The 26,469-nt window shown below is 41.2% G+C and overlaps 1 protein-coding gene across 20 annotated transcripts in view; it reads left to right on the top strand.

Moving 5' to 3' along the window:
- SOX5 (SRY-box transcription factor 5) overlaps positions 1–26,469 on the top strand; it is a 504,910-nt gene that overhangs the window by 169,233 nt on the left and 309,208 nt on the right. For 18 of the 20 annotated variants that reach the window (XR_009207758.1, XM_058420241.1, XM_058420243.1 and 15 more), the window contains one exon: positions 5,276–5,436. The gene's annotated coding sequence lies outside the window, so the exon portion shown is untranslated. Of the gene's footprint in view, positions 1–5,275; positions 5,437–6,121; positions 6,742–22,333; positions 22,419–26,469 lie in introns of those variants that run through there. The other 2 variants (XR_009207759.1, XR_009207757.1) reach the window with 2 other exon arrangements.

Here is a 26,469-nt window from a genome sequence, read left to right as displayed (position 1 = left end):
TGGGCATTTACACTTTCATCATACACAGAAGAAGAACCGTAACTATGAAGAAAGAAGCATTCCCAACTGAATAAGTTTATTTTTATTTTGTTTTACTTCATTCTGTTTCAGGGGCAAAACAGATTAGCTTCCCCACACAATGTCTGCAATTTTATTGTAAAACTTACAATATGTAACAAGTCTTACAAAGCCCCTGCCATGAGATAATACGAAGATGTAAGAATTTCTACCTCCACTTCTAAAAAACCAAAAACCCCCACATTTTTGCTACAAGGAATTGAAGCGAAAAACTTGGAAATATGACATGGGGACAGAGAAGTAAAAGGAAGATAAAAGGATCTCAAAAGCACTGGAAGGCATTGGTTTGGGGGTTTTGTTTGTTTGTATATTTCTAAGCATTACTGTTTATGGTAAACCTTAGGACTTTAAGTCTGGCCTGACGACTTTTGGGTAGCTGGGAGGGGTAGCACCTAAAATATCTATCAGACCTTCTCCTCAAGTTTCTCCTATGCCAGGGCAATGTGCTTGGTCTTTCCCTTTCCCTAGGCTCTTAGGGGCTGGCTGTGCTCCCTTACTGTGACTTCGGAGGTCTTGGCTCCCCTGTGATCCCAGTAAAACCAATTAAAAAAAGGTGTCTGGGAGAGCAAAGCATTTCTAGTTCTGCTTTTCCCTCTCCCCCAGCTCAGCCTCCATCGTTTCCCAGGGTGTTCATTATCTTAATTTGGATTTGGCTCTGGGAACAGTGAGTTGTCTGAAGAGTCAGCTGTCTTTAGCATTATACTTTTAGGAGAACAGAAAGAAAATGACACAGAGTATAAAATAAGTATTTAAGCAAACATTTTAATCTCACTTGGGGCAGTTAGGCAAAATATGAAAACATACCACGTGCAAATGTCCTTCTCATTTGCTTGAGCATCCCTGGAGATATTTAAAAGAAGGGTGGAAGTGGCACTTTGGGATGTGGTTAGGTGGTGGACCTGGCAGTGTTAGGATGATGGTTGGACTCCATGACCTTCGAGGTCTTTTCCAACCTACAAGATTCTGGGATTCTCTGATTTTAGAGAAGGTTGTGCCCGTGATTTGCATCGAGCCTCAGCTCATGGCAGCTGCGTGTGTGACCAAGCCTTGTTCTGTAGATCTCAGTGGTTTTAGGAGCAGCCTCTGCAGCTGAGCAAGTACCTGCTGTTGCACAACATGAGCACCTAGGTCTCACATGCTAATTCTTCAGTTTCACCTGAAGGCATGGCTGGCCAAATTTCATCCTGTTTCCTTTCCATGATGGAGCAATGAAAGCAGCAGTGCTTTCTAGAGGTGAGACCATGCTGTAATTCAAACAAGGAAAAGAAATCGTGTCCTAGCCTAGCCTGTTATTAATTTCAAATTCTATGCAAAAGTTTGAATAGATTTCTCTTTTCATCAGACAATGCAACTATGACCTTTTTTCATCAAAAGGAAAGAAGCAGTAGCAACAGTAATTTACTTCAGTGCATTGTCAATCCTTTGTACCATTGGTGAATTTGAAACAACTTTAAAAATGAAAAAAAAGAACCAAACAAACTCAACCAAAACCTATTTGACTACAGAAACAGTAATTTTCAGATCATTTCTTAACTTCTGTGAGTAAATTTCCTCCAGTTTAGGAAATTCAGAATTGTTTCTACTTTGATAAGAATGGAACATCCATTCAACAATAGAAGCTGGTTAAATCTGTTAAATACTATGAAATAGATGTGTACAGCTAATTAAGGTATGTGTTGAATAGTAATTATGTCATCCTGAGGGATTTACAAATAGACTCTAGTTAAAATTTGATTCAATCTTTTATCATTCACAGAAGGTGCAAATTATTATTCATTTTACGTGCTCTGATTTCAGTTCTAAAGGTAATCCAGAAAAAAGGGAGAGGGATTTCTGTTTTATCAGCATTGTTTAAGAACTAAGATCCCTTAATTATCTCACTGTACCAATAGTCTGCTACCCAACTCACTGAAGCAGTCATTCAGCTTTGAAACTAACAATTTACCCTCCAAGCAGAGAGAGATACAAGGAAAAAATGTTTAGTCAGCAAGCAAATACACCAAATTGTATGTTTTGGCTTTTGTTGGTGTTCGTGTTTCAGAGCTGCGCAAATGTGAGTCATTTACACAATGCCTTTCAATCAAAGGCATCAAAGCAAGGGTGACAGATTTCACAAGAAAATTAAAAGAAAAAGAAAAGGCAAAGGTGAAATTATTTATGGGATCCAGTCCTTTTAAGCTTCTGGAACCTCTTTCCAGGTTTATACTGCATGAATAGACTCTTAGTCTTACTCCTTTATGTAATATCTCATCATAGTAATGAAGAATTAGATAAGATTCCTGATAACTTTGTTAAAGTATATTATAAATTCTTGTACAAGGAAGTTACTGCTGTGTTTCTAGATTTATAACAATAGTTGGCAATCCCCATAATCACTATTAAAGCTGGCCAAAAATGAAAAGGAAAAAAAAAATTGTTTCATGAAATATTTTTATGTCCTGGGATGAAAGGAAATTATGTCTTGCCCTGCTTAATGACAACCAGTACTGAGGGGCAGCCACCTCTGAGAGGGAGAACAGCAGCTACCCAGCAACTCTTAGAAATGGAGTGCAGTCCTTTAAGTTGAGCTTAAACAAAGGTGCTGGACTTCTTTGGAAAAGCTATCCAGGTGTAAAACCTAATTTGCTGTGTCGTGATTTTGTCTTTCTAGTGGAAGTGGCATTTTGGTTAAGGTGAATAGAAGAATCCACATTATCTTTGGTTGGTTGGCTTGGTTTTCTTTGGGAGAGACAAATGGGCGTGACATAACTGGTTTTCTCTGCACATCCCATCATATTTAATCTTTTGACACAGCTGCTTGCTTGCAGTACAGTTTGGAATACTATCCACTGAAAAACTGGTTGCTTGGAATCTATCAGAGAACTACCATATTTGTGCATAATTTTTTTTCATGCAGACTCTTAGGGTGTTTAATAGGGGTGGCAAACACTGTAATAGAAGTGGAAGGTCTTCCCAGTTCTTAGCAAGATAAGAAAATGTTGTTTCTTATCTGTGATTTGAAAAGAGATGAAGGGTCAGTGAGGTAAAGATATGTGAAAGCTCTTTCACACTTGGTAAGAGCTACAGAGGAGGAATGTTTCTCACTGGTGGCTTGTTTGAGTTGAAAGGAAGAGAAAGAGGCATCTTCTAGGTGAAAGGAAAGGATGAGGGAAAATGTCAAGTAAAATCAGGGTAATTTGTTGGTTTATTTGCTTAAAGATACAGGTACACAGCTCTGAGACGATTGCCTCAAAGGAAAGAGCAAGTCAAGCTGAGGGCAGCTTTCAATGCTCGCCTGTTGTTGATACTTTGGGATTTATAAAATTTCAGAAGGCTTTAGAGATGGTTGAGAGGAGCAAGGAGAGTGGGATGGGCTCTAAACCAACTTGAGTTTTGAGGTAATGCATAGGAATATAGGGAATTCTGATGGTCCCCAGGTGTAGCTTACCCAGGGCTTGCCTTGTCGTCCCTACGACTCTGTGTAGCTGTGCCAGAGAGGGAGGCAGTTGTGCCCAAAGTGGAATGGGGAATATTTTGGGCTATGCCTGTCCCACTTGGTGTAGCTCCTTGGAAGCTGTTTTTTGCCACAGTGTTTGCAGGAGTGATGAAGATGGGCAAAGTTTGATTTCAAGACTTAGAGTGCATGTACCAAACTTAGTAGTAGGGGCTGGTTGGGTCTGCAGCCACTTAAATAAATTCTTTTCCTCCTCATCCTCAGCAGATTTATAGGTTATCATCTGATGCAGGTTGTAGGAGCTTTTGCATACCTGGCCTGTGCCTGGATTTTGGCTGGGATAGAGCAGATGCTGCCCCTGATTCTCTTCTTCTCTAGAAAGCAGAAGAGAGCTGTCCTAAGTGCCTTTTTCTTCTTCTTTTTTTTTTTTTTTTTTTTTTTTTTTTTTTTTTTTTTTTTTTTTTTTTTTTTTGTGGAATTACAATAGCAGTAGATGTATTTCATCATTGTGGTGAGCTATTTTTTTAATACATCAGCTTTTGTCTTGTGTTTATTTGCACACACCAATAAATGAGAGGTGCATGTCCTGTGTTGAGAGGAGTAATGTCATCTCATGGGCCTGGGGACTAGTACTGTGAAGTGGGAGCCTAAAAAATTCCTGAGTGTGTGCTATCTGGAGAGTAAATCCTGTGAGGAGTGGCTGAAGGAGCTGGGGTTGTTTATGCTGGAGAAAAGGAGGCTCAGAGGGACTTTATCACTCTTTAAACTCCCTGACGGAAGGTATAGCCAGGTGGGGATTGGCCTCTTCTCCCAGGCAACAGCTGCAGGACAAGAGGACGTGTCTTTAAGCTACACCAAGGGAGGTCCAGGTTGGATATCAGGAGGAATTTCTTGACAGAGAAGGTTGTTAAACATCGGAATGGAGTGCCCAAGTGCCCGAGGAGGTGGCAGAGTCACCGTCCCTGGAGGCGTTCAAGAAACGACTGCATGCGGTACTTAATGCCGTGGTCGAATTGACAAAGTGGTGATCAAAGGTTGGACTTGGTCATCTCAGGGGTCTTTTCCAACCTAAATGATTCTGTGGTTCTTTCACTCTTGGAGAGAAAACTTATTCGCTCTTTAGTAATTAGAATGCATGAGAAACGTGCGACCAGTCTTTCTCCCATTAGACTGAAGGCTCCAACCTTAACTGGCTTTCAACATGAATGGGAAGGGAAATCTTGTCCTCCTATTACTCTTACTGGGATATGTGCACAGGTTTCCTTCTTTGACAGATGAATACATGGGCTAAACTTTTGGAGCTGCACACTAAAAACTTTCATTTTACTTTTGTGCTGAAGAGTGGAAGTAGCTAAAATAACGGGGAGTGCGTGTGAGTTAATTTGTTGCTGAGCTTCTGATATTAACAGATTTCAAAAATTATTTTATGAATACATTTTGGAGCTGGAGGAATGCTTGAAGGATTCATTTCTAACAGAATTTGCATTCTATGTAATTTGGACTTAATGACGTGGTATAACACAGGCAAAGGGGTTTCTGAGTATATGACTCTCCTTTTCCATGGCACAGTAGGTATTTCATCTTAATTTTGGCTGCATGCTAAGAAATCAATATGTAAAGCAAGGGAGTACAGCTACTTAAAAGGAAAGCATCAGAGAAGTTGAATTGTCACGTCTTGGGTTAATATTTAAAACTGGAATATTTCTGAGTAGAAAAGGGCTTCAGAATTGGGCAATTCACAAACCTCTTCTTCCCCTCCAACAGCTATTTCAGAGGCAGCAATTGTGTGAGCAGCCCCGTGGCAAGAGGACCAAGTGTGGTTTGTGACAGAATTGAATGGAGATGATCCCAAGCTGAAAGTCAAAACAGGATCTTCTTTAAAGTTCACTGAGTGACCTGCAATTTTACTCCAGCATCTAACACAGGTAAGAGATTTCTACAGAATCTTCATTTGCATCTCTCAAGGTGTTTCCATATCCCTATCATAACTCCTGTTCTTCAGTGCCTGCAGGTTTGGAAACTACTGATGCCAGGTGCTAGTACCAGGTTTTGTGTAGTTTTATTGGGCTTTAAGGTATCTCTTGGTAAAATTAAGTGAGAGAGTCCTTGTGCATTTGTCAGCAATCCTACACCAAGGAATTCATACACAAAATATTACTTGAACCAGAATTTAAGATTAAAAGAGAACTGCCGCTTGAATCTTTGTATCTCATTTCCATGAAAATCAGGAGAGATTTGTTTGAGTTAATCAAGAGGTCTACATCAAGGTGGGAAGTGTTGTTGGCCTCTTGCTGGAGCCGATTCCTGGGAACTGTAAAACTTGGTCCCAAACTGTGTTGCTGTTACAGAATATACAACAAAACCCCCAATGAATTAAAACCTGAGATGTTCCAGCTTGCCTTTTTGAAACGTAGACAAATAATATGGATCTAGCTGGGAGAGGGAATCTGCCCCGTCCAGGCTGGGCCAGCTGCTGGCAGCTGTGTGGCGAACAGATGTGACTGAGCGGATGGGCAGAGCCCCTCCAGAAGGCAGTGAGGGTGGGAATGAACCTCATGCTGCAGGTCCCCACCCTGAAGCTTCTTTCTTGCTCTTTTTTCACTTCTATAGGCTTGCTTTTGGCATGAGGTGCCAGATTCCTAAGCAGACCTGAACTTTCCTTTTAAATGCTCTGCCATGTGAGTTACTCGATAAGTCATGTTCGATGGGAGCAGGGGGACATGCTCTGTTCCTGCTCACTGGAAGGACAGTATATCCAAGATTGTGAAAAGTCAGGGCTGTTTTGCTCCGTCATCATTTCACTGGGGGTGTCAACAGCAAGAAAATATGGGATTTTATTCTTTGTGGCTTAGTTTTGGTCAGAGATAGGGTTTCAGACGAGTGATGTCCTTCTTCCTCAGCTAACATCCCCAAAAGACCTCTGCATTGAGATGTAGGCAGCACACTGAATGTGTCCCAGACATCCTGTTTTACACCCCCACCCCCAAGTGCTGTTTGTTGTAAGCGACTGCGTGGCGTGGAACGAAGCACAGCGGTTTGTGGCTTCTGCTCCTGCCACAGAAGACCCCCCCCTCCAAAATGTGGAGCTACCTCTGCAGCTGCATGGGGGCTGAGAGCCAGGATGCTGCCATGGGGCAGCAGCCACAAAAGCCACTTTCCCACAGATGCCATCCTGTCCTGGCTTCAGATTATTCCTTAATCATTAGCACTAATGAAGGGCTTTTGTCATACTGGGGAAAAAAAAAAAAAAAAAAAAAAAAAAAAAAAGGATAAGAAAAAAGAAAAAGAACAGACAAGACGGAGAAAAGATGGGGAATAGCTGGGATTATCTCTGTGCTGTCTCTCAGGTCCAGTGACAACACGACTACAATGGGTAGCTTTCAGGACTGCATATGGTCTTCCTTCCGAGGGAGTTGATTAAGCGACTCCGGATGAAATTGAAATCCTGTGATTTGACCTTTGTCTGGCCTGGGAGGACTGCAATTCGCATAACAATTTCCTTTTGTTCTTTGTTTGGAGTTATTAATCCAACATGAGCCTCGAATTAATCAGGGGTAGTGCGTTGTTACATTTCTAATTCACAGCTCCACTGCTTGTGTCTTTTTTAATTAAGGCCGAATGATAGCAGGCCTTAGCCCCTGATTGCAACACTTACTAACCACACATTGAGGGATGAAGAGGCTAAATAGGCAGAATGAGATTACTTCAAGGTTTCACTTAATTGTTTTTTCCTTTAAGTAAAGAGCACTGAATGAACATTGTTAATGCCAGGCTGCCAGCGTGTCTTTTCTGTGTGTGTTACGTGTGTGTGTGTGTGTGTGTGTGTGTGTGCAGGGATGGGGGAGGTTGGGGCTGGTGCACCGAGGACTCAGAGCTCTAATGACTCAAGGGTTTGTAAAACTGAAGCCTTTGGTTATTGATTTAAACCATTCCTCCCCTGGGGGGTGCAGGAGAAGGAGGAATAGAGTCGGAGAGCGTTAAACTTAAGTTAGATGCGTTGGATTTTCTTGTATCCTGAACGATCCGGTTTTTTAAAGTACTTTTTTCCTTGCTGTTTGCAACTGGTTCAAAGGTATAAAAGGCAGGAAGATTGAAGGCTATCAGAGATGCTAAAGAAATGTGCTGACACACACAAAGCTCCCCAAAGCCTGGGAGTGGTAATAATCATAATTAAATAAAGGCAAGGCAGTTGTGTCTCATGCCAGATTTTGCTCATACCTAAGGATGTTTGGGTAATTTTCAAAAGCCAGTTGTAAATTTGTATTGTGAGAGGCATTCAAGGCCACAAGGGCACAGGTGCTATTGCAGGGGAATGGTGTGGATGATCTCAGATAGATCCTGGATAACACAGCCTGTGCCAGACACTCGGGATGCTAGAAAAGAAAATATACTGAGTGTCCAGCCTTGCATCACTTATTTACACAAACAGTTCTGTTAACTTAAAAAGTAAATAAAAAGAAGGAAAGGAATAACAGGATTCATATTGCAGGTTTATGCCCAGTGTTTTGACCTCCTGGGGTGCAGTGCTCTGGATAGGATTGTTGTGGAGAAAAGGTTAATATTTAGGCTCCCAAACCTTCAGATGCTGAATATACAGAAATCAAATTGAATTCCATTTGTACCATGCACCTGCAATATCAGATAGAGCTCTGTTAATGTGGGACACTAACTCTTGCTGAGTTATTTCATCCATCCAAGGAGCTGGAAGAGCTAATGTTTTCTGTATAAAATGGAGAGCTGGTGTTAATCATACCAGGCTGCAGATGCAGAGCTGCTGTTCTGGCATGGGATATACAGGGCAACAACACTGTTCCCACTTTTCTGAATTCTTGGTCCGTGGAGGTTGTTCCACACAGGATTATCTAAGCATGCAATGATAAAACCTCTTGATAGATTAAGCAGTACTACGGTGTAAGCTCCAAAGGAGAAAAATGTGCCAAGTAAAAAGCTTATTTCTGCGTTTCGAAATCTAAATTTTAAACTGGGTCTGCTTTTTCAGATGAGCCTGAAAGGAACAGGTTATATTTAGCCTTCCATAGACATGTATATAGCGTGTGGAAACAAACAAACAAACAACAACAAGCTAACACACAAATCTTTAGATCTGGCTTTCAGATGGCGCAAAGAAGTACTAGTGACTTCTGTGATCAGTAATGTCAACACGGGATTTACACTAAACTGGGTTCACAGGTTCAAAGCCATTTTCTGCACTTTCCTGCTCTTTTCGGAGGTGCTGCCTGATCCTGTGTGTCAGCATACTTCTGGTAGATTGCCAGCTCCCGTGCTGGGAGAAGTCAGTGGGATAAGAAGATGCTCAGCATTAGTTGGAGGAGGGCTGCCTGACAAGCAATTCAAGTACCTTAGACATTATTTTGTTTTTCAGAAGCAGTTTTGATGTTGTTACATTAAATGCCACCTTGTTCTGCAGCTGAATCACACTTTGCATGGAGAGAATAGGATTAAGCACACGAGAATCTGAACATCTATTACTTGCTGTTTATTTCTATTTAAAGACCGAATGCTTCACATTTGTCCACCACCTTCTCTTTTTTCCTAGAAATCTTTGCAGACCAGGGTGTGTTTGTTTATAGCAGACCCAATTCCAAAGCTGAAATCTATTTTCAGGGCTGTTCTGTGTCTTAAATCTGCATACCTCTTTTTTCTTTTTTTTTTTCTTTTTTTTTTTAATTATTGTTTGAATGTTCACTATTGTTGATTTAAAGGTGTCACATTATGCTCCTAAAGGCTCTCAGGATCAATGTGTTTCTTATATGAGTGTTTTGAATAATACCTTAAACCCCAAAGCCTGGTCTGTCCTGTGTCCTGTTTAAACCTCATGGCAGTGGTCATTTGAAGTGGTATGTTTGGGGTACTTCTAAAATCTTCTTTTCCTTATTCTTGCACAGCATCATGTTCAGCATTGATGTAGTCAGTGGCTCTCCTCAACAAACTTACAATACCATTTAGTTCTTTGAGATCCTGAAAGATGAAAGAAGTTATATAAACAGATGGCAGTGGAATTACAGTGGTTCTTGAAATGGTTAACCCTTGCTGTAACCTGTCTTGCAGGAGCTTGCTAGAGCCATGTATCCTGTCAGTAGTTTTCAGCAGTTGGCTTGCTCTGTATAGTATGACATTACTCATTCCTTTCAATTATTCTGTGAAAGAAATTAGGCTTCTTGCCATTCTCAGGAACCAAAAGACCAGGTCAGGGTGCATGGTAATGCTTTTCCATCCTTGTCCAAAGTGGCCGTGATTGTACTTACTTGAGGGACAATCCTCAAATATCTGCAGCTCTTCAATATTTGCAGCTGCACCGATCAGCCCTGAGGAGCCCACAGATAAAATAAGGAGTGACTTTAGATGCTGCTGTTCTTCCTGACAGTTTAGACAATCTGTTGCTATTCATGAAATCTTCCTGTTGGGATCAGAACTGCCCTGAACTCTGCTCCAGCAGGGAGGTATTCCCCACGTCTGCAGTGACAAGTCAGCCTTGCGCCGCCGAATGCCCAGTTCTGGCAGCGGCGCGCGGGCCGTGCCTGTCCTGCCCCGCGTCTGGAGGTGCTGACGCTCTTGGAATCGGGGCAGGTCGGCCCCAGCCCGCTCTGCTTCCCCGCTCTCCTCTTTTGGACATAAGGTAGAGATTAGGATTTAATGGTCCTTTGAGTTGCCCGGCGCTCCTCCCTCGGCGCTGTCTCCCGCGATCCCCCTGCCCGCGCCCTCCCTCTCCGCCATCAATGGGAGCCTTTGATGTCGCACAAGGGAAGACTGTTGGCTAACAGTCTGGAGCTGCCTCGTTTGAGCCAACCACCACATGAAAACAAATGCGAGCCATCATATTTCATTAACTGGCTGCCCCCCGTTCAAGTGCCCTTTTTTGATGTCGGAGCGCATCCTGACAGAAATCAGGAAGATACGTGTGATTAAGGCCAGCAATAATAGTTAGTGCATTGTATTGTAAATTACCTTTCTGGGCCCTGCTACTTTATCAGCCCCACTGGCCTTGGCTTGGGTACATTTTTGACTACTCTGTATATACAGTGTATTAGCGCAATGGAGATCATTATGTGGCCTGTATTTGAGTCATTTTTATTTAAGATGCCAAACAATAAGCTGTTGATTGGGGGAACAAGAGGCGAACAATAATGTTCTGTGTCACATAATACACCACCATTTTCCAGCTTTGCTTTAGAAGGGCCCTCTTTATTGTTTTTGTATAAAAATGGTTCTTAGGAGGAGGAATATTTTGCTGAGGTATGTCATTATTTTGCAAATTTCTATTATCTCATCATGTTGTCTTCATTGTAAATTGCAGCTAATTAGGAACCTAGTTAGAGCCCCAGCTTTGAGGCTGGCTTTTTTGTGAAAAGAGCCCACCGATTACCGCACTACAAGAGAGGAAGGGAGAGAAAAAGGAGATTAATCTGGTTACCTAGGCGACACTCGCTTCCATCTGCGAGGAACAATACATTTTTGTTTCCTTGGCTCAGTTCAGATCTGTTTTGTTTAGGGGGGAAAAAAAGAGAAAGAGAGGGAGAGGGAGAGAGAGAGAGAAGGGGAAAGAGGGAGAGGGAGAGGAGGCAGCCCCACAACAATGCTGGACTCTGTCTGGCCCCGGCTTACCCGTTTCCATCCCTCCGCAAGTTCGGGGTCTCGGGGGAGTGGGAAGATGAAAGAGATAAGCTCCAAAGTTGTCAAAGGTCATAACCTTGCCACACAAAGCCAGCAGTTTTACTTCTAAATCCCCTTCTCCGAAAAAGCACTTAATGAAATAATATACTGTGCTTCTCAACACCCTGTAGTCTTTATTAAGCAGCCAGGCCCCAGAGATGGTGAATTTAAGGAGCCGGTTAAAACTTCGGACTAAACAGTTGCTTGGAGCGTCTACTGTAGATGTGATGGGGATTTTCTTAGAGAGACAGACAACTTTTCTTCCACTTTCTTTCATTAGCACTATTGTGGCTTCCCTGACACATGTTTTAGAGCTGCCTTGGCACAAAAGGCAGAGGTCTGTGAAGGCAGATCATTCTGATTTTTTTTTTTTTTTTTTAATTTTTATTTTAAGTTTCTTTTTGGTTACCTTCACAAGGTCATGCCACAACAGGCAACAGTGACCTGTATCTTTCTTGTGCATCAAACTATTAAACCCTTCTGTAACTTCTGCATTGGGTAGACAATGCAGCTGCATTATTTTCTTCCTGTTTTGGAGCGGCTTGCTAGAAAAAGGACAGAGGTAATAACCAGAGCTGATAGAGCCTGGCTAAAAGCTCAGAAATGCTCACGAGGTCTTGAACTGAATTGGTTAAAGCCACAGCCTTTTGATAAGCACAATGCTTTCTCCAGGTGTTATGTCATCATGTATAATGTTTTACTATACAGTAGCGTTATGGATGATGACATGAAGTCACAAAAATATCAAAGTTACCAATTTTAGCTTATCTGAGCTTTCCAAACCTGGACTGTGCAGATCAAATCAGAGCAAGTATCAGGTTAACAACTCTAAACCTCTTATTCTGCATTGCTCTGAAGTACTGCACTTACATTTTCTTCCTCTAAAGACGATTCTAAGAGCTGCTTCGGTGATGTGTTGCTCCCTCTAACTGGAAATGATGGTCATCAAGTTACAAAATGACAAGTGCTCAGGAGGAAAGAATGAATGAAAGTACAACTGCTTTTTTTTGGGGTGGGGAATGTGAGACATCTTGGAACTTAGAAGTAAAGTCATGTTTGAATTTCCAGTTCTGCCACGTGCTTTCTGTTGGATCTTGGCCAATTAATTTGGCCTATTTCTGCCTTGGACCTTGACTTATAAAGGAGGCAAAGCTATATTTCTCCACCACGGAGAATGGCTTGAGTCTTAATTAATTAATTAGTGTTTTAGGAAGAGTTTGAGGTGGAGGGCTCTGGGTATATGCAGAACATTTAACCCTTACCTATTCTGTTTCAATACACGCCTCATTGGGTACACCTGAACGAGTTCTGAGAAGAGCTCTCAAGTGAGAAATCAAACATACTAGACGTTGTTATTTGGAGAGACTTGTTGAGATGTTTTGCAGGCGTGTGGATGGAGCAGTTGTCACCTCACAGACAATTAGCCCAGTCTTCCACGCTCTGAGGAGAATGTCCACAGTAATTCTGCAATGCCGTAAAATGAGGTGAGGGAGGAAAAATGACTCTGTGTTATCTGTGTGCAAAAAAGAGAAGGACACTACCCTGCAATACAAAATTGGCACTGTGTGAGAGAAAGATTTGCAGTGAGAAGAGAGTGAGGTATCAATCAGAGACTCTTAGCAGTATAAAGAAAGGAAGAGGAATGTTTTGCAAGCTTCTTAAATGGCGATTTTCTATTTTAGTAGCAATGTTAATTCTGAAGAAACCAGAAATTTAGAATGCTCCAAAATTGTAAGGGGGGAGGGGTAGAAATCTTCACTCATTATTCGAAAGAACCAGAATTATTCCACATAACAAGTTTAAAATGCTACTTTGAACTGCATTATAATTTGAGGCGACTCTAGTTAGCCTTCCTATTCTTAAAGATGGGTGGAGAGTGGGAATTTATTAATTTCTGTTGGCCTACATTGTTCTTGCATCTTATGGAAAAGATTGACAGTGATGGGGTGTGGACAAATAATGGGGCCCATTACTTGTTAAACAGACACTGTAACATAAATAAAGTCATATTACTCCTACTGGGGTGTGCTACACATGCATTTGGTCACCAAAGAGCATTATCTCCAACTAGGAATTATCAAGGAAAGAACAAAAGGAAGATCAGGATTCAAGAATTTAAAAAAAAAAAATTTTAGAAAACATTTCCAGGATGACCCAAGAGCTTTACTGAATGCTGAAGCTACACAGGTGGAAGAATATCCACAGAGTATTGTTAAAGTCTCAGGAAAGATCAGTGTCTGCTTCAGCCCCAGCATAAAGGGTGGAGCATTTATTATCAGTTCTGTAGCACTGTCATCACAACAATGTCTTTGTATGAACTCCTAAGGACACATTTGGATCTGTTTTGTGCTTTTGAAGTGGAGATCTGTTATCCCAAGGAAGACCCCTCTCATGTCCTGGCACTGCTGCCAAGATCTGCAGTACTGTATAAATGTCTAGATCAACCTGATTTACAGCTAAGATTTCTTAATGCCTCAGCCAGCTGGGTTTTTTTGAGATGGTGAAGGTGAGATGCTACCGAGGGTGGTGTCCCCCTAACACCAGCCTGGAGCATGGGATGGGGACAGGTTTCCAGAGAGTAGCTCCAGGACCTTTCTCCTGGAGACTCTAATGCTTCCCTGGAAGGCCTTCTATCTTCATTGCTAATTGGTGTAAAGTCTGCCTGGCTCCATCAGAGCTGACAAAACAAAAGCCAGAGGGGGAATATTTCTTCAGCCTCACATCCCAACTTTTGTGTTGCGTTTTGGAGCAGTGCAGAGGGTCATCTTGCTAGTCTGAAAGCTCCTCAAAGCGTTTCTGTTCAGCCAGTCCCTTATCAGAGCCAGTTAAAGAAATTTTGCTCTTAAATTCTGTTTCTTTTCAAACTCTTTTTTCTATGTTCTGTAATGGTTTCCCTGTGTTTCCAGTCCATTACCGTCCAGTTCTTTTTGGAATGTCAGATTGCATAAAAGTTGTTATAAACACTCAAGCAGAGCTTGAAGCAACCCCTGAATGAATTTCATCTTGGCAAACCTACTCTTGTACCAAAATAATTTCTGAATAATCATTGGAAGTATGGAGATCTTTGTTGATTCTAAGAATTGGTAATTATTTTTCATATAGGGCTTGGAGGGACAAGTTACAGTAATTCATGTTGCTTGGTCTGGCACTTCAAATAATTTTACCTTTTCTTTCACCTTAATTTTCCTGGGAGAATGGGATGCATGGCAAGTGTTTGCCACATAAGTAACCCTCAGCTAGCCACTAGCATAGGGCAGTTTGGCCACTTAAACCACACTTTGGCCATTTAAACCAGCACAGTCAGAATTTATGTTGGAATGAACCCTCTGAAAGCCATCTGATTCAACTGTTCACTCAAAGGATGTCCAGCTTGGAAGTTAATTCAGGTTGTTCAGGATCTTGTTCTGTTTCTGAGCACCTGATCCAGTGCTCACTGAGTGCTCACTCTCAGTATTTTTTTTTTTTTTTCTATATATTTATCATTATTTCCTTTGTTGTAATTGCAGTGCTGAACAGCATAGGCTGGATCGAAAAACATTTCAGGACTGTGCCAAATGTATCTGATGAAGGGAATTTACGTGGTATAGGATGGAACATTAGTGCAGTTGTTGGCAAACATGGGATGTGCCCGTTGTGGCTGGATCCCCTGAGATGACAAAATTATTGGTGCATGTCTGCTCTCAGAGAAGGTGGTGCTAATGAGTAACCTCCTCTGTGACTCTCACCAGTACAGCTATCTGGCTTCTGAAAAAAGAGAAGAAAGGAGGGGAGGGAAAGAGAGAAAATCCTCCTGTTCCCTAGGAAGCATGTTCAGTCTAAGAGGCCAGTGTTCAACACGGGAATGAGTAGATCTTCTTTTGCTTTATCCCTTTCTAGGCCACACCATGTCAATGGCTTGACTGAGGGCACTTGAAAAGACTTCAAGCAAACACTTTGTGATCACTTTTACCTCTTCCTCACTTTATTTTTATCCGTGGTTACCCAGTCCCAAAATGAGAGGACTTTTGTGTATCATTTGTATTTTCTTTGTGAGCAGGGAGCTATGTTTAGATTCTCATGACTGAATACATTTCTTACAGATAAGAGCTTTCCTTAAGACAGGCCCCGTCATGTGGGCATTCCATGAGACTCTTTCCCCATTCTACTTCATCCTTCTTATGCTCTTTCAGAAGTGAAAAAGACCAGTAGAAACAGATTTTGAGGAAATATCCATGGTTTAAAGGCTTTCCCGGGTTAATACGGAACCAGAAGAATAACTGTGCTTTCCTCTGCAAATGGAACTGTTCCCTATTAGCTCTTGAGAGAAGCTGACAGATACACTCTCTATTTCTTAAAAAAAACATATGCTGGACATCTTTGAAGAGGACTTCAATGCAGTGCACAGAGATTTTGTTGGCTGCTTTGTAAAATGCTTCGGTTCAACAGTCCAGAGAGTAAAATAGAAGTGTTGCCAGCAAGTAAAATTTGAAAATAATAAATTAAATCCCAAAATGCAAGCTTGGCATAATAGTCTTGGCATTATAAAATAATTCCTGCATCCTTTTTTTTCTTTGAATTTTTGTTTCTGGACTTCTTTAGCGCATTCAGCTGGGCATTAACAGTAAATCTCAACTTTTTAAAAGTGAATCCTAATGTAATCTAATTGAAAGAGAGGCACAGACTATATGATTTGTGGGTAATGAAGGCTAATAGAAGATTCAGAAAGTCACTTTGGATCAGCTCCTGAAATCTTAGCTATGTGTAGGTCAATAGTTTGGAGGTCTGGAGTACAAGTTAATGTCATTATTGCTGAAAACACCCCTTTAGACAACAAAAGGGAAGTGCAAAAGTAATGAGAAAAGGATGTTAAATGTAGATGTTTAAAGTGTACACAACATTTATCAGGAACTCAATTTGAAACAATTTATATATGTATTTGTTTGTAATTGAGCCACCTAAAAATTCAAAGTTGATTGGCTGCCTTTCAGAAAGAAAGGTATTTTCTTTACTAGTGCCCCCTATGGACCTGCTTAAGGCGTACTAGTAAAGAAAATTTACACTTTCAACTAGCAAAGAGCACGATGATTGCTCTTTCTTCAGGCTTTCCACTCTGGAACTTTTCATCACATTGATGAGCAGTAATTAAAAAAACAAAATTGAGGGAAATTGAAGTACTGATGGGCTTTTATGCTTTGAAAAATGTGGCATTGTAAGTCAGATTGCAGCAGAAGACAAGGAAATTAAGGTCTCTCAAGAGTTTTTCTTTCTTAGCTGTGTTTGTACATGGTATTGCAGTGAAATTCCCTAAACTAGGCTGATTGCATACATTGGATTGACTGAAGGCTTTTATAATTTAGTGTAAAAGTCAAGTACACTATGCACTATTCTGCACACTTTCTCAACTCTTTCTGCCATCTCATGTATATTCTGGCCTTTAAGGACATCCTTTCTATAGATAGTGCTTTGTAGTATGTAAATGTTTCAGCAGCTAGATGAAGTCTTTGGCCAGCAAGTCAATAAAACTTGCTGTGAATCTGCACATTTTCTATTGCATTCAACTTTTATGCTTCCAGAGTGAAGATGATTAACTTTTAAAAAGTTTGGAGAACTTGACTTTAAACACTGTTGACAGTTTCAGGAATCATTGGGCAGCCTGACATAATGTTATTCATGATGAGAGTGCTGTCAGCACAGATCAGGAGTGATACCAGAGAGAAATGTAAGGCAATATTTTTGTTATAGGTTGTGGGGGATTTAGCTGTGTGACTTCTATTAATAATGGGAGTTTTGCAGTTAATTCTGCGAGCATCATCTCCCCCGCCAAAAAACGCTGAAAACATGCCCTGTAGCATGGCTTGAATCAAATTTTACATTGGTTGTTGTTTGGACATTGAAGATCATTGCATCTGAGCAGTCACTCTGCTTCCAGTTTCCTTCAGGTGCTGCCGAAGAGCAAGTAGGGAATCAGTTGTGGTTTAACCCCAGCTGGCAATTAATCACTGCACAGGCTCGCTTCCCCCTTCCAGTGGAATTTGGAAGGGTAAAAGTGAGAGAACTCGTGAGTTTTAATTATTAAATTAAAGTAAAAGAATCAGTTGCTGTAATGATAAAGGAAAGTAACAGAAAGAGATAAAAATGAACCCCAAGAAAAACAAGAGATGCAAATAAAAAGCAATTGCTCACCACCAGCCCAGTGATGCCTGGTATTTTCCTCAGCCGTTGGCCAACTTTCCTCCAGTTGTGTCCTCTCCCAAGCCTCTTGTGCACCTCCAGCCCCCTTCCTGGCAGGGCAGTGTGAGCAACTGAAAAGTCCTTGACTTAGGGTAAACACTGCTTAGCAAGACCTAAAACTTCAGTGTGTTACCAATGCTATTCTCATCCCAAATCCGAAACACAGCACTGTACTAACTACTAGGAAGAGAGTTAACTCCATCCCTAGAACTGCTGTGTGGTGGATGGATGGAGGGAGGATTTTGTGATCTGTGATCCCTGTCACTTTCTGTGCATTTAAGGATCAGCAGACACACCTGTCTTCCAACAGAGGTACCGACTTTGGGCACATCTGAGCTTTTGGTGTCTATATACAGCAGGACTGGCCCATCAGGATTGTGTCTCCCGTGCTGCAGTTGCACAGCAATGCCTCTAGTCCCAGTTGATGGAATTTCTGAGAGAGTTCCTGTTTGGACCTTTCCTTTCCTGGGGTATATTCTTGCCGAGTTTCCAGCATATTGAATTGTAGCTTGCTTCAGGTGATACAGATGATATTGATAACTGGCCTGGAAAAGTCAACATGAGCAGAATGATGAGATGATCTACTCTGCAATCACTTTCTTTCTCTTTTACTCTCCAACTAACTATTCTCCAAGATTATGCAATGCTTGGGACATTAGGCAAAGGAGAGGACATTTTGCATGAGGAGTACCTCTGTGCTGTCATTCCTGGTTTTGTAGGAATACCAGGAATAACAAATTCCCATGTACAACATGGGTCAGGGAGGGAATGATCAGCAAGCCTCAGTAATCAGGGCAGTCCACAGTAAAATGTCTGAATTTTCTTTTAAATTAGTTGACTTCTATTCCTCTTGAGAGCCAATAGAAATGTAGGGACTCTGGGATCTTCTTTCTCCAGCAGTAGTGTGGAAGAAACACGGAATTGAGACCAGTTTAAAAATACTTTGTAACTGCCACTGCATACCTGAGTTAGTGTATTTCCACGACAGAGACAGCCATGCCAAAAAACCATGGTTGTACCATTAGAGAGTTCAGTTGTTTGGCTGCACATCTCAGTGGTGAATAAAGCCATAGGTGTTGACCAGAAACCCTGCCCAGCAAGGGGGCCCAGGTCCTCATGCTCATTGTCTTCAAATGTAAACTTTTTTTAGGATAAGATTATATCTCTGTGCTTATAAAGTGTGTGTTATTTATATTACTAATGTAATATAAATAGTTGTAATTACATCTTCAGATTTTTAATGGCCACTAAATGTTTTCTGTCTGTTACCATAATTATTTTTCCCTTTCCATACTTTTTTTTTTTTTCCTCATTAAATTTTGATGCAGTTTGGTAAGGGGGAGAATAGAGGAAGCAGAATGTAGTAAACCATGGAAATCTGTGCTAAAAACGTTTGTATGCTTCTACTGAAAGATCTTGCATCTCAATTTTAACCCACAGCTTCAATCCACTCTTGTTTCTGTTTTCCTTTAAACTATTTCCAGTCATTGTATACTTATAAAATAATTAGCATACTTCAGAAACTACTATTTTTGTAAAGCTAAGGTTTCTATGGTATGAATTTTTCCCAGCTGTGCTAAAACACTCTTGAAATTAACATTAGCTTGATGAGATTTATGTGGGACTTGGTAAACAGGAACAGCCTTTGTGCTGCTGTAGCTGAAGTTACCTCGGCACTTCCCAGTGCAACCTGAGTTTTCATGTGATTGCTTCGGCTGCCCTCACGTCTGTTGCAGTGATGTTTATTGTACATAATTTCAGGGGGTTGCTACCCTACCAGATTCAAATTTAAGATATTTGAATTATTTTCTCCCAGAAGGTTTGTTTTGTTGGTTTGTTGGTTTTTTTTTTTCTTTTGTTTTGTTTTCCTTAATATCATTTTGCAGATCTCCTTTCCTTTAAAGCAATTTGTTAGACTCCCTGGCTATTCCTGATGTCATACCTTTGTTTTTGTATGCACATCTCTTAAATATTTCATTGAGGCTTGATCTTGCAATGTCCAGAGTACTTCCATGATTAAATATGAGTGAGTGCTTTGCAGGATCTTCAGTGGAGTGCTGGGGCAGGAGCAAGCCCTGTGGCAGAGCCAGGGTGAGCTCTTGGCTGAGGACTGTCACTTAGTACCCCTGACAGTCAGAGACTCACCTCCTGCTGGGGTTTAACCTCACTTCACTACAGGGTGGGTATGGGAATGTTCGTGTCCCTTTCTGCAGTTTTCTTTGGTTAATCAACCCATGCTTGACAAATTCTGTGAGTTCTTGTAGAAAAGTGCACATTTGACTTTGTTTATGGGTGCTTGTAAGCATGCAAAATATTTATTTATTCCAATCTGATGGAGTTATAGTCCCAGCTTGGCTGCAGATGTACTGTAAAATGACTGGAAAACCTCTTTTTAATGCATCAGACACTGTAATGTGCAATCCATGTCCGATCCTTTACGCTCTTATGATGCTAAAACTTGGAATCGCTGCAGAATGCCAGGTAAAACTCATCTTCTTATCTAAGAGCTCAAGACAATTATACATCTTTATGCTGATTATGAACAGCAAATGTTTTAGTTTATAAAACTTCTGAGACAAACTTGAAGTGTTAATTTTTAAAAATGCAAATAGAAAGGAACTTGGTGCTCTTCAAATGCTTCTCCCCAGGGTAAGGCTGGGCATCCACTGAGTCTTAAAAATCAGAAGTGTAGCTTCCAAGCCTGAACTGTGTCACGGGATTCAGCCACAAGGGCACACCATCACAAGGCCTGAAAGCAATCTAAATCTGGCATTTCCAGGTTTCTTTGGGATTCGAACACATGCTCAGCCCTATTCTGACACGGCAGACAGCGCTGGGATTCCTGGCGGAACTTTGCCATCTCCTATCAGCGAGCTTCTCCTCTCTGTGGCTCTCCATCTCTGATAAAAGTGCTGAGGATCTTGGCCAGAGAAGGATTTTTTTCTTGAGGGCGAGGTCCCAGCCCCCCAGCAACAATGAGTGTCACAAGCAGAGGAGCTGACTTTGAATTTCCCTTTTATGTTTCTGTGTTCAAGGAGAGCTGTGATTCCAACTCCTTAAAGACTGAAGCATCGCATGCATTTCTTCTGAGTACTTTGTTGTGGCCTGTTCAGCTGATCTCAGTTTTCCTGGGTGTATGAGAAAATGGTGTGATACAGTCTGATTGCATGAAGGCCCAGGGCTGTGGTGTTTAGCTTGTTATACTGCTTTTCATAATATGGTTTCACTCCTGTCTTGATGAACAAACTGCCAAAAGAGCCTGAAGTGTCAGGAGACATTCTCAAATTTCATGTACCTGGTTTTAATCCTATTAGCTAGCAGCAAACTAAAATTCCTGACTTTATTTTGGTTAGTGTCCAAGGGATAAAGAGAATGATTCTTCCACCTTCCACCTGTACATGTAGTCCACATAGGGCTACCTGACAAGGTCTGTGTTCTGTAGGGTTTTATTCCCTCTCTGGCAGGGCACTGATGATGTGCATTAATTAATTCTTTAGCTTTGGATGAGTTTTTTGGGTCTGGGTGATGGTGTCATCTTTGCAGGCAATTCTGGGTGGTTAATCCACTTGCAATCACTGCACTCAAGCTGGATCCATCTTCCCCAGGGACTCAAAGACAATCTGAAAAAAAAAAATCTGCCTATACTAATTCCAGGTGAACATGAGGGTCTGTAATAAATACAAGCTACAATGCATTTAGGCACTAAGGGTTTCCTGTTGTTGACTATGCCCTGTTCAGCATTTGTTTCCTTTCTGCTGACAGCCTAATTACCAAATTTATGCAGATATTTACTGAAGCTTATCCAGGTATACAGAGCACTGAGGTGTGAAAGTTCTTATTATGGAGTGACTTGCTTAGTGTCTCTTGCTGAGGACTTGGTGACATAGATTCCTTCTAGCATATATATTCATTTCTTTTATGCTTTTAGCACAACTCGTATTGAGCTATTAATTCAATAGACATTAATGGTTTTAATCTGGCTATGAAAAGAACACACATGAGGCAAATTTTTAGTCTTCAGTTCATATTGGCGTACATGAAAGATAACCCCCACAGGGGTTCTGTCTACAAGCACTAGGGACTTCTCAGAGGAAAATGTACTGACAGATCTCAGGTCAATACCATAATCATCCCTCACAGAGATTGATTCCAGACATACCGTAGGTAATGGATATATTTTTGTTCTGTTGGGATTTATGTCACTTTGTGGTCCAATTGTGCTAGACATTTTGTCCATCAAAGTAGGAGCATCTACGCAGAGCAATAAAATAACAGCTTGTCTCCTTGGATCTAACAAATAAAAAACCAAAAATACTTTCTGATCATTCAGGCTTTTCCAGATCTGTAGCACTGCGAAAAATTTATTGCAGTAGTGTTTATTGGCAAAAGTTGGCTGCTCGTGGCTTCCTGGATTCTCTAAATAAGCATCTGGCAAAACCTGATAGTTTTACCTGGCTCCTTTCTGGTGTCTTCCCCTCCTTCCTCTGTACCACCTATGGTCCACAGTGGATGGCAGACTGCTACAAAACAGCTGCAGATGTCTAGTAGTGTGACCAAAAACAACCCCAAGAAAAGGCAAACTGCTGGCATGAAAACAAACTGCCCACAGTGTTAGGCCTGAAGCAAAAGATCTTGGGTGGCCTCCATGGCTCTGGAGAATGGCAGAGCAATCTGTGTGTATTTGCGAACGTGGATAAAATAAGAGACTGAAAATTTGATGGATTGGGGTATAAACTCAGTCACTCGCTGCTCCAATTCTTGTCTTGTCCTTCCTTGCTATCAATACATCTCTTGGTTTCCTTTAACCTCCTTCCTTCTGCATTTCTGTTTTGACTTCTTCCAGCATCCCCCTCCGTGTGGTCGCGTCTTCTCCCTCTTTCACTGGTTCTGTCTCCCTTATTTCCTCTGAGGAACATCCTCTTTGTTGCTATTCTTATCTAGCCAGCAGGAAGACCTGCTTCCAGTCCTGGAAATTACTCTGGCTCTGGGGCCATTGGATCTGGCCCATGGAAGTATCCAGGAGAAGCACTTGGTACGTTGACATACTAAGATGAAGTTGTCATGATGGCTGTTCAGAACACTGGCTGATTTGACAGTGTTTACTTTTCACTGAAAAGAAGACCAGTGTGTCTGGGGAGGAAAGCTGCAACCTCTAGCCAAGACAGGGTGCTCCTAAAAATCCCCGTAATTTTATAAAAACAGAGTGAAATAGTTAGCTGTAATAGAAGATAACATGTTAGCGATCTGTGATCATTTTCTGAGGCTCTTAAACTTCCAGGAAACTTGTAAAAAGTCTTCACTTGTCAAATCAGAACTTTTTAGGCAAGGGTACTGTTTTTTAATTGTAAATGTTCCCTGTTAATAGCCAGATATCCAACTAAAATACACAAATACGGTATATTGTAAATGGGGCAAATACTACTTGTGCAAGTCTTCACCTGCTTCAAAGCAATAACATGAATGCTTGTTACAGGCTAATGAATTGAGCTCCAGGGATGAAATTCTCTGTCCATTCACAGAGTTGTTATACCACACTCAGCAGCAAAGTCCAGCCAGACTATATTAAAAAACTGCCCTGATTTTATGATGGATTTCTGATATCCTTACATAGGTAGCTCTCAGTATGATTAATTTCTTGGCCCATTTAGTTCCTTGGACAAAATCAGGCTTGTCAGGCCCAATCCTGAATATAATTTGCTGAATGTTGTAAACAAGCAACTGTCCTATTGAAATCACTACTCAGAATAGTGATGTATTGCTTTGGTACATTTCCCTGACCTAGGAGTATTCTTAGCCAAGCTTTCTCCCAGTCCTGTCACTTGTGCAAGATAGCTTCAAGAAAAGGGCAAAAGCTGCAGCTGAATGCTGCGTCATATCTTAATTTCTAGTTACAAGCCATGTTTCTTTTTCTCAGTCCTGAATAAAAGAAGATTTGAATCATTTGAACAGGGGGAATATCTAATTAATGTAATATCAACATATAATACAAATCCTTAAATGGTGCCAACTGCAAATTCCTACCTCTTTTGATGTGTTACTTAGGCATAATTTCATTTCAGCTGGGAAAAAAAGGAAAGGGTCAGATTGTGCCCTTAGAGGCAAATCCAAAGGCAACATTTACATCTAAATATACAATTAGGTCATAACAAATCACTTGATCAGTCAGTGAGCTGCCTGATCTTTTCTGCCTGGCAATCAAAGGGCAGATTCTGATATCGTTTTGGTAAGTAGCCAAATTGGTTCCATCTACATGAACAGATTCACAGGAACTTGAATATGAAGGAACTTCTTAACTCGCATTTCATACATGCATGAAAGCCTGTGGCTCCCTTCTAACTTGAGTTCTCAGATCTGAGTACTGAAAAAGTGCTCGAGTCCTGGTAGCCCACAGAGCTTCACGTGGATATAAAAAGTAGCTGGGACTGTAACCCTGAGCCTTACATCATTAAAAAGAAAAAAAAAAAAAAAAAGTAAAAGATTTATCCCCTAAATTCCCACTGTTATCTTGAATAGCTCCCGATTCCAGCTGCACTTCCAGAGGTTTTCCAGAATTCTGTTGATTGTTCTGTCAGTTCCTAACTCTCCAGCTGTTGACAGTGACTTTCTCCTCTAGTACCCATCCAACCCAAAACCTAATAGTACATATTAAATACTTTTTAATTGCTCTTTCATGCTACTCTGACACAGAACTCCAGTGAGGGCAATCAGAAAACCGGGGGCTTCTTGTCCTCATAAACCTCCCAGAGTGCCAGCTACTACTCTGCTATGTATTGCTTTAAACTTTACCATGTTTTATAATCTGTTCAGCTGCGTGGTCTCCTGTGATCTGCAAACATTAAATATTTACGTTAAAAATCTAATGCACATCACAGGAATAAGAGAGGCATGTTAAATCCTCGCAGAGCGAATTGCGTGAAGTGGCTGGCAAACCTCGGAGACTGTAAGAACCACAAAGACTTTCCTCCTGCCTTTTCTTTGGGATCAGGTGGATTGTCCAGACTAGAGTGCTCTGCATGCAAAGTAGGTACAAAATATTAGCTATGTAAAAAGTTACCTGCTGTGCCAATGAACTTGGCCTGTGCTGCTAGGATGTACAGGAATTTAGCTGGAAATCAGGATGTCTTGCCTTGCCCCGTTGAGGTCTCAGGGACTGCTTCTCCTGAGCAACACTGCCACTTTTTTCTTAATTGAAAGGGTCAACTTCTGGAACATAACATTTATTAAAGTAGGCAAATATTGCTACAAAGTGAGTGCTCTAAAGAGTAGCAAAAATATATATGCCATCCTCAATTTCCTATCTTTCTTTCCCAATGCAATCCATTTCGTGGTATTGCACATTGGCTGGTATTTCCATCTTTTTATTATATTAACCATCTCCCTGGTTGAGATCAACTTCACGTAATGCTTTTCAAATGTGATGCTCTTGATCTGCTACATTTTAAATCTATTGTGCAATGGCTGCTGACCTGCCATCATTCAACTCAAATGCCTCAGTGCCCTTTCCATCCATTTTTGTTTTCTCTGTGTGCGCTGAGAATGAGATTTAAAGCAATGTGCCAGTGATTAAACAATTACTCTGTCCTGTCTCTTTCATATCAACAATTTGAAAGAGAAAAAAGCCAGCTATTCTTTTGTGTGCTTGACTATGACCTCAAGCTTTGAATCTAGTCTATGACAAACTGGTGTCTGCTTAAAGAATAATAATAATAATAATATTGTAACACTTGTGGCCTTTTCAATTCTATTTGGGGACCTTTAACCATCCTGAAACAAAGTGAGCCATTCAATGCAGACTTTGATAACGTCATTTTTGGTCACCTTTTAATTAATAAACATGAAAAGCCTGAAATTGGATAGGTCTTCTGAACTAATAATGGCAGCAATGTGAACTCATTTTTGAGGACAATTTTAGGGGTATTTGAAGGTGAGCATCACTGTTTAGGAGAAGGGATGGGATGGGATGGGATGGGATGGGATGGGATGGGATGGGATGGGATGGGATGACCAGCTCCCAGGTAACAGCCACTCAGCTGTGTTTGGGCTAAGACTGCAGGACACTGGTATTGTACTGCTCTTCATGTTAGCAGCTGTTTTATAAGAACTAAATGATAGGAGAAGTTTCTAGCTGAACTGAAGGGAAGCACAGGGTAGCTGATTTCCCTACCAAGCTGGAAGCAGGATTGGCTGGGAGCCTGAGACATGTCTGGTGCATGTCTTCCCTTTGTCTCCACAGACCTCACTGAAGGGTACTGCTTCTCCATCTGCTCGCTGTGGAGGCAAAGGCAGAACCCTGCTGCTGGAGCTCGTATCAGGATATACACTGCCCTTTTGGAGGCTGTTTAAATAATCATTCCAGGTGCATGAGAGTCCACAGAGACTGCTTGTTGTTTAGAAGACTCCAGGGCTTTTGTTTTGTTTCTGGTACTTCTGGACTCCATAGCAGCTTTGCTTCTTGAGAAGACCTCTTCCCAGACTTGCCCTTTGCAGGAGCTCATGAAATAAGGGAGGGAGGACACAAGGAAAAGCAGGATGGCTGTGATCCTGGAAATTACTCCCCACTGCTTTTCCATTTCTCTCTTGTGCAAACATGCAATTAAATAGGCAATGTGTAACCTGCAGCCAGAGCTTAGGTCCTGGTATTTTGACAAATGTAAGCTTAGTCCAGGTTCCTGCTTTGAGCTAAAATACACAGAGGAGCTGCAATGCGACTAGGAAAAGCAGAAGTGCTGTTTCAGTTTACAAACTTCTGAAGAAAGGATGTTCAGTAGCATTAATTGGAATATCAAATGCTGGTTGTGATTATCAGGGTAACTTGTCTCTTAACAATGGCAGTGCTGTAACTGTAAGGCTTGTTCTTTTCTTATTACTGGTAATCAGTGCTTTGCCATGTGGCAAAAAAGATGGCACTTTAAGTCGTGAATATCTTGCAAAACTCAGCAAAAAAGTATTTCAGCCAATTTTTACATGCTTCAAAATTCTGTTCATTCCTATCACTGAATTCTTCAAATTACACAACAGAAGATCCATCACAGTCCATCTAATTGGACAAGTAGTAACTTAAAGTGTGATCTTTGTAT

Source organism: Hirundo rustica, chromosome 4 (genome assembly GCF_015227805.2).
Source record: "Hirundo rustica isolate bHirRus1 chromosome 4, bHirRus1.pri.v3, whole genome shotgun sequence".
In the NCBI taxonomy this organism is placed as follows: Eukaryota; Metazoa; Chordata; class Aves; order Passeriformes; family Hirundinidae; genus Hirundo; species Hirundo rustica.
Note: the sequence above shows the minus strand (reverse complement) of the source record. Positions and strands in the feature narration are given on the sequence as shown.